The sequence below is a fragment of the Microcebus murinus genome, chromosome 4 (assembly GCF_040939455.1).
Source record: "Microcebus murinus isolate Inina chromosome 4, M.murinus_Inina_mat1.0, whole genome shotgun sequence".
NCBI classification, from domain to species: Eukaryota; Metazoa; Chordata; class Mammalia; order Primates; family Cheirogaleidae; genus Microcebus; species Microcebus murinus.
The window spans coordinates 88,897,908-88,909,743 of record NC_134107.1 but is presented as its reverse complement, the minus strand read 5'-3'; positions in this window follow the sequence as shown (position 1 = coordinate 88,909,743).

Here is an 11,836-nt window from a genome sequence, read left to right as displayed (position 1 = left end):
AACTTCAGAAGATCCAGTCTCTCTGTCCTTGACTCTGTCTTCTGTAGGGTCAAAGCAACTTAAACAAAAGGAACATGGATCATAGGCAATTGCCCTACTTACTTGGCAACATATAGGATGTGTTGAATTCAGGCCTTACAGTAGTTTTTTATTCTTTTAATCTTGAATTCTCTGATTTTACCCTTTACATTATCAAGCTAACCAATTCACTAGGTTCATCGTAGGGATATATATAGAGAGAGAGAGAGAAAGTTTATAGTATAATCAATGTATAAAATTTTTTATGCCCAAATGTCCCCCAAAAATCTAAGTTGAAAGTATTTTAGATTAATTTATAGATTGAACAAGATTTTACAGAACTTCACTATTGACAGTTTATAAGTAAAGAAAATAAATTTATAGTTTTTACCTAGAAGTGCTAAGGTAGACTTTTCAGGTTGAGATCATGGTAGGTAACCATGGATTCTTCACACGTCTCTTAGTATGTCTGAGGTAGATGACTCATTGAAAGGACCATATCCAGAAGCAATATCTTTTTCTACCATTCTTATGGTACTTTTTCAAATATAGATTTTATTATATGTAATATATATAAATATATATTATATTTTATTATATGTTTATTATATATTCATTATATCACTAAGCTTCTGCATTAAGAAATAAAAACTAATTCTAGAGGGTTTAAGAAGAATAGCTATTTAAGAAGAATTGAGTAGAATGAATAGAATTGCCAGGAAGGCTGAAGTCTTTGGAGTAAACAAACAAAAATAATGCCCAGAATCAGGCTACTGGGCAGTTCCATGGAATACTTACATCACCGCAAACTGCTGCCAACCAACCTCCAGAGATTGTCCACAGACATTGCTGGGTCCACAGACATTGCTGGCACCTATCGTAAATGTTGAGTCTTGCTAGCTGTACTGCTTCCTGAGAAACCCAACTTTATGAGAACAAGCACCAGAGAGAACTCACCTCATCCCTGAATCTTTCTGTCCAGAATGGTTGCACCTGATACTAGGAACCATAGTCATGCCCTCATGCAAGGTTGGCTGGGTGAGTACCTGAATATTCATATTCTATAGAGGGAGACAGGTCTTATCTCTTACAAAGTCTCATCAGGTGAAAAATTCCCTGAACATAGAAAGAAGGTTTGGATTATATAAAGCCAAAAAGAATGACAACTATTCATTACATTTGTGCTAGTTTTACTATCCTTACTAGATTTATTGTAAGACCCATGGAAAGAGATACCAAATCATATATCTTTGTATCATAAAAATTAACTACCATAGTGTTTAAACTGCTAAGATACTCAATAACAATTAGTTGTGTGAACAGAACCACGGTATAAACCACATTCTATAAAGGCAAATTTAGTATGTGGTCAGTCTAACATAATATCCATTTCATTGTATACTTCTATAGAACAGTCTAAGTTATAAAAAAGAAATTTCAAGTACGTGAAAATATTGGGTTCCTGCGACCATTAATTCTTTCTAATTTGTATTTGTTCAACTACATTTTCTTATTATCTAGAAACATTTCATAGCCAAAATATGTGTTAAAAAATCAACAGCACAATAATCTGCCTGTGCTTATTTCACTTCATTGTATTTGGCCTTTCTTAATGCTTAGAAGTTACTATGATTTTGGTAAGGTTCAAATCACATTCAGTAAAGTTTGGACATAATTTCTCTGAAATTGAGCCTTTCAACTAGGAAATCTCTTCCTTAAAGTTTATACTTCAGTCAGAAATTTTCTCCAAGAAAAGCAAACATAGTCAGGGAAATTTACAAATTTTGCTAAAGCTTGACAAAAAGAAACTCAATTTTTTAAACTCTAGTAACTGGTCAACAAATAAGAAAACTTGTACAAATAAGGGTGAGTATTAGTTAGAGACACTTGGAGGTGGGTGATTTTTTTTTTTTCTATATGAACAACCGTGCTGTCAACAGTCTAGCACATTCAAATGGGCATTTAGTTCAAGCAAAATATGTCTCTGGAACTCATCACCAGAACCCAAGTCTTCACAGAGCTTCTCCTTTGAGGATCACTTATACCAATATTGACATTATGGGAATCTCAGAGATCGCTGTGTCCAATATGGGTATTCCTGAGTAAATCCAATCTATTCAGTGGGAAATACAGTCATACCTTGGATCCTCCCAAGAAAATCATCCAAAATTCTTTAGTGTCCAATTATGGGAATTGACTTATAGCCTCATAAACTCTAAACATCATTGAGATCTAACCAGGGCTTTCCAAAGAGCTTTCTGATTGACACATGCCCATCTACTCCCCAAAACTTCCCTGGAAAAGGGTAAGAGTCAAAGCAAATGAGTCACCTAGTTAATATTAAATGTCAAGTTTATGCTCACTCAGTGCTAAACATTCCAAGCTAAAAGAAAAAAAGAGTTAGAAAACAATATTCTCCACCTTCAGTGCACATTTTCTTTGGAAAGCCAAAGTAATACAAAGGATATATGTGAAACCCAATTAAATACCAAATGGATGACATTAGCCAAAAGAATACATATGGTGAGTATGCTAGTAAAGGACTAGAAGCATAGGTCATGTGTTTTCTTCCTGTTGAAGGTCATACTTCAGGTTGGGGAAGGAAGATATGGAAAATGTTGCTGATTAAATAGGTGGTATCAAGGAGTATTTCCAGATATGATTTATAACTCCAAAATCGAAGGCTGCTGGCAGGCAAGAGACACATCCCATGAAAAATGAGAAGAAACAAATTACACCATGATCCTGAAGACTTTAAACAAATGGCTAAAAGAGATGAAGATAAATGTCTAGATTATACTGTGGAAGGGTACAAAGAAACTACAGAAAGATGAACAGTGGATGAGAAAACTTCCCCCTGCCGACCAAAAAAAAAAAACAAAAAAAAAAAAAAAAAAAAAAGAACAATAGAGCTTAAAGGGTTTTAGAAGGAAACTCTATGAGTATTGGTTTCCTAGGATGGCTACAACAGATTACCACAAACTGGATGACTTTAAGACAACTGTGTAGTCTCTCATAGATCTGGAGGCTAGAAGTCTGAAATTAAAGTATAAGCAGGGTTGGTTTCTGCTGGCAATCCTTGGCATCCCTTGGCTTGTAGATAGCTCATTCTAATCTCTGCCCCTGTCTTCACATGCCTTCCCTGCCTGTCTTCACATGGCACTATAGCCTGTACATGTATGTGCACACACCAATTCCCCACTTTTCATAAGAGCACAAGTCATATTGGATTTAGGGCACAATCTGATCCAGTGTGACTTCATCATAATTTGACTACATGTGCAAAGACCCTATTTCTAAATGAGGCCACACTCACAGGTTCCACATGGACGTGAATTTTGGGTGAACGTTATTCAACTCAGCACAATAGGCTACATGAGGGTGGGAAGACTGGGATTATCTTATTTACCACTCTGACCTCAGTACCTAACCAATGGTGGGAGATTATACACACACACACACACACACACCCCTATTATATATAAATAATATATGTATATATTTATGTATATATGTACTAAACAAACAAATTGTCCTAATATCACAGCATAAACTAATGAGCTGCATATATCAAATTTATTAAAAACACTAAAAATATCATAAGTCTTCCCAAGATTGATTGGATGAAACTTGTGAGAAGAATTTAGTGGTGGAGATAGCCAGGCATGATGGCTCATGCCTGTAGTTCCAGCTACCTGGGAGGGTGAGGCAGGAGGATCGCTTGAGCCCAGGAGTTTGAGGTTGCTGTGAGCTAGGCTGACGCCACGGCACTCACTCTAGCCCAAGCAACAAAGTGAGACTCTGTCTCAAAAAAAAAAAAAGAATTTAGTGGTGGAGAGAATACATTATTGAAAAAGAAAAACCAAAGCAGATTTTAAAGTTTGGTTAACAAAAAAAGTTCCTAAGTCAAGATAGCAAATTCTTTTAATAAAATAGGACCTGAATGTGGATGTACACAGTGGAAAGAACTTTGAGGACAAGATAAATAATAGAAAAACAGAAAAAATATGTTTATGGCAACATTCCACAAACTACTTAGACAGAGAAAAGTCATGCTCATTTCCTCCAAAGACCACATTCTGTCTAATTCACTGTTCTCCTCTGGACTTCACAGCACAAGAAAGGAGAAAAATGTGTTGATCAGTGGAAATGTGAAGTGCCTTAACAGAGTAATAAGCTGTCTTAAGGTGAGCAGGTAGAAGGTTACAGTTAGGCAGAAAGACCAAGTTCCAGTGTTCTAGTTAATGATAATGTATGGTATATTTCAAAACAGCTAACAAAGAGGATGTTAAGTGTTTTCAGCACAAAGAAATAATAAATATTGGAGGGGATGGCTATGCTAATTACCCTGATTCAATCATTCCACAATGTATACATGTATCAAAACATCACAGTGTAAACTATAAATATATATGATTATTACTTGTCAATTAAAAATAAAATAAAACTTAAAAAATAAGTAAATAAAAATAATATTTTTTAAAAAAATATTTCACAGTAAGTGAGAAATGAAACACCAAATATAGTAAGTCGTGTATCCCCCACACAAATTATTCAAAGTGCAGAGAAAATACAGTGCATTCTCTGGGCTATATAGAGGAAGAAGAGGATCTAAGAAAGAAGAGCAATGATGATTCTGTTTACTTTAGTGCCTGTCATGTATCTGGAACTTTATATGTACTTCCATATAATCCCTACCACAATCCTTTAGGTCAGAAAAGAGAATAGTCAAAAATGCAAAAACAGTCATTCACTCTCCAAACAATTATCAAATATTCTGGGCAAAAACAGCAAAGTCTCCCTGTGCTAGAAAGAAGACAGAAAAACAGGGAAAAGGATCAAGTCCAAGAAAGAGGTCAAGACAACACAGAGAAGAGACAGACAGATGAGACAGGCAGAGAGACAGAGAGAGATGCAGAAACAGAATGAGACAGAAAAAGAGACCAGAGAAAAAGAAGTGACAGAGGGACTCAAAGATGGGGAAGGGGGAGAGGGAGAGAGAGAGAGAGAGAGAGAGAGAGAGAGAGAGAGAGAGAGAGAGAGAGAGAGAAGCACAGAACAATAAAGACAGAGAGAGAGGGACAGAGAGTGATAAATTACTACAGAAGTAGAAGGGAACAGGATGCTGTTTATTTTGTGTTGGGCTGACCAATGCCACATGCAGGGATTTTTTTTTTTCCCTGGAACTTGGGGCTTTGTGAAGATATATTGCTAATACGAGTTCTACAAAAGAAAATTCAAACAAATAGGAATGGTCCAACTAAAATTAAGTGGTTATTTAAGTAGAGGTAATTATACAGCATTGTTGACTATTATAAAGTCACAGGGCTTCAAAGCATTATATATAAAGAAGATTGAATGATTTGGGTCGTAAGTCAATATGAGCATATCAGTTAGAGTGGTTTGACTATAATAGAAACTCAGACTTAAGAGTTTTAAGAAATACAAAATTTTATTTGTTAATATAACCAGAAGTCCAGAAGTCGAGGGGAGTGCTTCAGATGTAATGGGTGGGATTTAAGCTTTGTTTGCCTATGATTATTTCAGAAATGCCCTCTGCCATGCGTCACCTTCATTCTCAGGTTGAATTTCTCATGGTCACAAGAAGGGGTGTTTCTGAGAAAAGTTTAGCCTTCATTTTTGAACCAAACAGGCAACGACTTTGGGATTGCCATAAATAGGTTAGGCCAATCAGAATTCAGCCCTGGAACTAGAACATATCTCTGAAGCCATGTCATTGCTTCATGGCAGGGAGGGAGTGGATTCTAAGTTGCTTATTAATCCCAATGCCCACTACAATAAAACAACAATATGACAAGATGATGAAAGGAGGCGCAGTGACAAAGGAACCATTATTATTGAACACCTGCAATAGGCAGACACTTGATGTACCTTATTTTATTTATTATTTATAATAACACCATGAGATGGGGCTTATTAACATTTTAGCAATAAGCATACTAATACTCAGAGGTTAAATGAATTATTCATAGAAACATTAAGGCAGGACCAGCCTCTTTCCACTAGCATCTGATCTGAGATGCTGATCACCTGCTGTAATTTAACGATGTGGCATGACCTTGCTGTAACTCCAGAAAATAAAGATTTTGCCTTGACATCATCACCATCATGTGCTCATAACTGTGCTTCCTCTCTAATACTGACCACATTGTGGAAATTCTGCACTTGCCCCCACAGTCCTCGTGATTTCTCCAGTTCTCTATTGCTATGGTGAAGAAGAGAAATTTCTCACAATGACTCTAGTACTAAAACTTTATTTGACTTCTTTCTTTCTTTTTTTTTTTTAGGTTTCACAACCAACTCTTTTTACCTCTTTTTTTTTTTAATTTCAGAATATTACGAGGGTACAAATGCTTTGGTCACATAAATTGCCTTTGCACCATTCAAGTCAAAGCTAGAACCATGCCCATGCCCCCAGACAGCCGCTACCACACCCATTAGGTGTGAATTTACACATCCCTTCGCCCCCCATCCAACCCCTGATGAATGTTACTTCCATATGTGCACATTAATGTTGATCAATTAGTACCAATTTCTATGTTGAGTACATGCAGTGTTTGTTTTTCCATTCTTGTGATATTTCACTTAGAATAATGGGCTCCAGCTCTATCCAGGACAATATAAGAGGTACTGTGAAATGTAACACACATACAGCAAAGTGCAGAAAACATAAACGTACACGTCAGTGAATTACCTCGCACGACCTTGTCAGCACCTCAAATCCCCACCCCCCACCCCCGGTGTCTCCTCTGCATCACTGTCATTTGAAGGTAACCATTATCTTGACTTCTGAACATGTGCACATACATTTCTTCTGAGTGTATATCTAGGAGCCGAGTTGCTGGGTCATAGTGTGTATACATAAGACTTAGTGGATAATTTCGATATGTTGTTTCAGGTTTTGAAGTGGTTATACCAATTTACCCCCTCAACAGCAGTGTGTACAGGTTCCCATGGCTCCTCATCCTCAACAACACTTCATACTGACAGTCTAATGCTACCCATTCTGGTGAGCGTGCAGTGGCATCTCGTTGAGTTTTTAAATTTGTATTTCTCTGATTGCCAATACCGTCGAACAGCTTTTCTCGTGTTATTGGTAAATGTGGACATTCTCTTTTGCAAACAGACTTTCCAAATCTCTTTCCCATTTTTTAATTGAGTTCTTTACCTTTCTTATCTTTTAGAAGTTATTTACATAGTTCTGCTTATGATTTCTTGGTCAGTTATATGAACTAAAAATATCTTCTCTGGGTTTATAGCTTTTCCTTTTATTCTCTATCACAGACACATACAAAGTTTATCATGTAGAATATTGATTAAGGAATCCTATATGGCTTCAGTAACTGTTGGGGGCATAGCATTGCAGTAGAGCATTTGACTGCAATAATTGTGGAAGGGAAAAGCCAGAAACAGGATTGAGCAGAGAGAGAAGTCAATCTGTGATCCTGTATTGATAATTAATTTTATCAATCACTGTGCTAATTTAAGCTCAATCTGCAGGAGACACCACCACAAGCCACACCAGTTGTATTTATGTTTATTAAGGGAGAAGAGAAAAAGAGAGAAAGTAAGAGAAAAGTACTGCAGGGGAAGAACACAAAAGAGTAATCATACCACTAGGATCCCATTATCAGCACCAGAGGCTTATCACCCGGGGTAATCTCAACACGGGGGCTAATTCTCATGGGCAGTCTCTCAGGCAGCGGTGAAGGCAACACGCTGGGATATCAAGCAGGTAGGCAGCAGCACAGAGATGTTAGACAGAGAAGCAGGCGGCTCGGGGACTTTCTTATACTGTTCATATAGTGGTTTGAACAAAGGAAGGCTTTGGTGCCAAAAAAGGCATATGCTCTGGTCACGTGAGGTCCAGGATCTGGCCAGGAACCGGGGCCTGAAATGACCAGTCTCACATATCAGTTCCAGGCATGAGCCTGGGGTAAACATTCCTGGACAGCCCAGGATAAACAATCCTAGGCAGTCCAGGAAGTCCGGGATAAACATTCCCAGGCACATAGCTCAGAGCTGTCAATTCCCATTTCCTCAAAAAGTGGCCAACTTCTCCAGGAAATGGGTGCATACCTTGAGCCTTATAAATTTATATGACCCCAAGCAGGCCTTAATATTCTGTACCTCCGTACAGATCTACAACCAATGATGGCCTCTGCTGACTCAGCCTGCAGAGAGCTCTGGAGTAAGACTGGCCCTTCAGGGTTGTCCCAAGTTGGGTGGAGATAGCAAGTCTTTGCATTCCTGCATCAATCATTCATTGTCCACCTGCTGGGAAGGGCGTGATCTTGGGCAAGGCAGCTCTCTACTGCAAAGACAATTCCTGAAAGAAATGATAGCTGTTGGGTGGCTGCCAACAGCACTCCCAGAAGGTGAGGCAACAGGTTATTCAGTGAAGAAAAATGTGAGTGACACATTCGAATATCCACCACACTCTCCTAATGGTGAGTTTTGTTTTGTTTTGTGGAACATCAGTTCTTAATTTTAGTGTAGTCCAATTTAATAATCATTTCCCTTATCTTTAGTGCAGTTTGTTTCCTGTTTAAAATTTTTTTCTATACTCAAATTCATGAAAATATTCTCCCATGTTTTCTTCCCATTCTGATATTCAGTCTAGTTGAAAATTGACTGTTTCCATATAATGTGAGTCAGGTTTCATTTTTTCCCACATCAATTTCTAACTCTTCTCAGCATCAATATATCAGATAAATAGAATAGAATTAGTAACAGTCAATCAGGAGAAAGTCAGGTGACTCTTATAAATCCTTAGGGAAATATAGTAGTTTAAGAGAATGATGGGGAAAATGTATTGAGAGCAGATTCTACTTGAGGCTCCTGCCATGTTTAAGTAGGAATCTCAATAGTCTTTTACAAATCAGTTGGAAACCTTTACCTGTAGGGATTAAATTGAAAGAGATAAATATAAAGGAATAGGTGCATCCTAAGGAGCTCAATAAATGGTAGCTATCGGTATTATTCTGGGGCTCTGGTCAGCTCTAACACCTAGCTTATTCAGCATATTGTAGGTTATCACATTCTCATCCGAGTAGAACATATTTTACATTTTCCTTTTTCTACTGGACAAAAAAAGAAAAATCTCATCATTTCTCTCATCTGTCTTAACCATGCCTTATAGAATCAGATAAGACTTGACCGGTGGCCAGAACAACATTCTCTACAGGATGTTACAACACCTGTTTAAAAGCAGATGAGCTGTGTGCTGCCATTCCAGGAACAGACAAATGGCAAGTCACTGAGCCCAGAGTGGAACTTGGCCAATATAGAGTCTACCATCACATTTTCCAGCCTTCCAACATTTTGCAAAATAAATTCTAGCAGCGCAGTAATGCAAATAATTTATGAAGAATCTGTGCTCCAAAAGCACATATGGAAAGAACAGCCTCAGCTCAATTGCATTTTTCTTCACTAGAGTGACATTTAATCAAGATGCAACATCCAAAGGGCAAAAAGCATGTAGTATGACGCCTCCCTGATCCTGAAGATTTCTAATTGTTCCCCTAATTCCAGTAACAAGAGTCTTTTCCTTGGCCTCACAGCTGAGGTCTTGTTCAACACTTAAAAAAAAAAAAAAAAAAAAAAAAAAAAAAACCTATGCATCAGCAAGTATGTGTTCATCAAGTAACAACAAAAACACTACCACTGTTTGCACCATTGTGACACATATTGTTTATTAACAAGGAGTTGGGTCGGTTAGCAAGCTCCACAGCATCATCAAAGACCCATGCTGCTTTCAACACCCCCCTTTCATTATCCTCAGGGTATTGATTTCCATAGCTTTGTGATTGCAAGTAGCTGCTAATCTTCCAGATAGAGCATCTTTGAACGTCAGCATTCAAAACTGTTTTTATTTATTCTATTTTTAATCTAAGCTTTAAAAAAAGTTTCCCCCAAGCTTCCCATCTCCCCACCCCCACCCCAACATGGTAGACTTTCCACGCATCTCAATGTCCTGGGGCACATGCTTGACTTTAGTTCATTCACTGGTGAAGTGAAAAGAATTGTCACAATTTACTTAGATCTACCATGACTTATGATTCACCACCTAAACCAGGCATGTTGTTCCTCAAACAACTTTGGAGTTCTGACTTCAAGAAAGGAAGGCTAATAGCTATTAAGTGGGTTAACCACTGTGTCTGCCACAAACACCTTGTTGTGGGGCATGGGGAAGCCTAGAAGGAAAAAACACCAAATGCAAATAGTCTTTGGATGCCAGGATTTTGTGGGTGTGCGTAGGGAAATAGGAGGGTGATTTTTTCTTCTTTCAGGTGTTATATATTTATAAATTTTCTTTAGTAGCCATGTATTGCTTTTATAATTAAGGAAAGCACTTCCTTGGAAAGGAAAAAGCACCTATAATGGCCATAACCTACCGGAGAAAGTGAAGGGCAAACATCCCAATCTTTAACCAACTCAATTTCCTTGAAACTCTCTAGGAGAGTCTGAGGAATGAATCCAAATGGGAGGGGAACTGTCTGTACTCTGAGAGGCTCCTCCCTGTCATCAACACACACTGGGAAGGCAGAGTCAGGCTGCTTCTAGAAATCCTTCCCAATATCTTTGGAGTCTGTTGATAACCTATGTTTAGGTTGTGGCCACATGCTCAGTAGCAATATCTTTGGAGAATAATTCTGACTGTAATTTTTAGTAAAAACAATCAATTACCATCTGTCTGCACAGCAGAGACCCAGATGGGCTTGTTGCTGGAATGGCATCCTGTTTGGATGGACAGTGTAAACTAGACAGAACTGTGTTTTGGCAGTTCCACCCCTGAAATCCTAAACTCAGCCTTAGGATGAGCTTGTGTTGTTTCTGTGCACTTGTGTTGTGGGGCTAGGAAACGGTAGAGAAGAAGAGGGACAGAGAATAGCAACAAGCTTCTGTTGTCACTATGGGGTTTTCTTCACCACCAAATGATATGGGGTCCTCTGAACAGAAAATAGCTGCATATTTGTTGGCTCAGAAAAGTAATTCTGAAACTAAACACACCTTACAAGCTATAAGGTGAAGGATGGAACAAAAATAAACCAGAATCTACGGTTAAAATATTTGATGTATTGTTATTTGGAATTTAGCAATACATCATTACTACTAATAGTAATAATAATAATAATTTCCATTTATCTGGTTTTCAGTAACATTCCAAATTTTATGCTAAGCACTGTAATAAATTATCCCATCTAATCCTCATAGCAGCTCTAAAAAGAAGGCATTATTAACCTCCTTTTGCCAATGAAGAAAGAGTCCCAGAAAGGACATATAAATTTCCCAAGGTCTCAGAATTAAAATGTGATAGAGCTAAGTTTTGAAATCTTCTCTAGCTCCAAATTCTGTGCACTTAACCACAACTGCTCCCTGCACCCGCCATCTCCAAAAAGTGAACATCCAATCAAGGAGGCAAAGTAATTTTCAGGTCCTGAGGCCAGAGCTGATATTAAAAATATGAATAAATTAGTGGCAGAAATGAAAACAGACCTATGAAAACCTTACACCGGGACTCTCCGATATAAACATCTTTCACTCCATGAAAGTTATTTAAAAATAAAGCAACAAAATTTATCACAAGACCAATGTCTGCATCATCTCAGGGCTTTGTATCAGTCCCAGCAGTGACAACACGGACACCCTGAGAATTTAATGAACGTTACATTACCTGAAGATAATGGCAATGGCAAACTCCAGATGCATTCCAGCCTTTCCTCTGTTTTACACTTATAGCCCAGTTTCTGCAGGAAATAATTATGTCTCCTTCTCTGACAAATTAACTACAACA